Source organism: Primulina huaijiensis, unplaced genomic scaffold (genome assembly GCF_012295235.1).
Source record: "Primulina huaijiensis isolate GDHJ02 unplaced genomic scaffold, ASM1229523v2 scaffold205676, whole genome shotgun sequence".
Classification (NCBI taxonomy): Eukaryota; Viridiplantae; Streptophyta; class Magnoliopsida; order Lamiales; family Gesneriaceae; genus Primulina; species Primulina huaijiensis.
Window position 1 is genome coordinate 1 of NW_027354166.1, and position 1,348 is coordinate 1,348.

Sequence of the window (1,348 nt, forward strand, 5' to 3'; positions counted from 1 at the left end):
GAATTTTCTTCAACACATACCTTAGACCATAACAAAATATAAAAACCACCAATCAATAATATACATATATACTGCAATCACAGACCTATAATATGATCTAAATTACATCGTCTGCTTAATCATAGATGAAGTAATCTCAGGAATTAGAAAGTCCCCTTACTTCTTTCTCTCTTGTTTATGCCTGACAAGTAGAGCAGAACCAAAAGATCCCTTGCCAATTTGCTCCAGTATATCATAGTTGTCCATTTTATTCGCTTTCAAATTTCAAGTCACTAATTAAAGAAATCTCTCAGAAAATTGGAATCCAAATCCACCAACCAAAGACAAATAGATTGAATTGGCACATGCATACTAAAAAATCAACAGAGAAGATATGGGAAACATTGTCACGCAATAACTGCACAAGACACCAGAAAGGATAAATAGAACCGGAAACCAAAAATAAACCGCAAAAAACGAAATGAGCTCTGAAATAATTCTCCATTACTTAAAATTTGAAGCTTCCACCTTCTCACCAAGAAAATAAAACAGAATGTTACAAATCTGAAAAGTCTCCAGTCACTGAAACACTCACATGATAGCTTAGGTGTAACATAGCATTCAACAAACAGTGCAAGAATCTCAAACGCACAAAACCCAAACAGCACCTAACTTCCAAACGTCAAAACTATCAACTACCCCCGCCGCATTGTGAACATCAACTTACCATAAACAAACCTTGGATCTTGCAAAGAAGGTTAAAACCAACCAAGAAACGAAAAATGCACAGATCTTGACTTAAATTCTCTTCAAGAAACTAAAAAAACACTCCTAAAATTTATTTTACCTCACATTGAAAATGCCCAGACGAAAAGCAGATCTGTCAACTCCTAAACAAGACCAAGCTCATCAGCATGTGGAAATGAACACATTATACCAAAAACACAAGAATTTGAATAATTTGATATGTGTGCCGCGCAGCACGCAGGAATAAAGTAAGCAAGGACGAGACAGGAACACCACAAAAAAACAAAATGGGATTTGAATATATAAAAGAAAAATCAAAAAAGATCTTTCAAAACTTCAAAATCCGATTCCCCAAGAACCCGAAACGTGAAAAAGAAAAAGTCATGTTCGCACAAACACTTGCACCCATACCACAGTAAACACGCACAGAGTCATGGATAAAGACACTGTGTCAGTGCGTGTACTCTGTGTGGGGAGACGTGCCTATCATTTTTATAAGGAAATATAATAATGGAGAGTCAAAGCAGCGGAAACACTACACTTTTCTTAAAAATTGTTTGGGTTAAGCCTAATCAGAGGTAGGGGTGAGCAAAATATCGGTCAAACCGAGAAAACCGAAAAA

At 36.1% G+C, this 1,348-nt stretch overlaps 1 long non-coding RNA gene across 1 annotated transcript; it reads right to left on the reverse strand.

The window, feature by feature from the left end:
- On the reverse strand, positions 1-1,274 carry LOC140966369 (uncharacterized). Its single transcript, XR_012173335.1, has 3 exons — positions 827-1,274; positions 161-397; positions 1-20 (listed from the first exon to the last, which is right to left on the reverse strand). It is a non-coding gene; the product is annotated as an uncharacterized lncRNA (long non-coding RNA).
- Between the last annotated feature and the right edge of the window lie 74 nt (positions 1,275-1,348).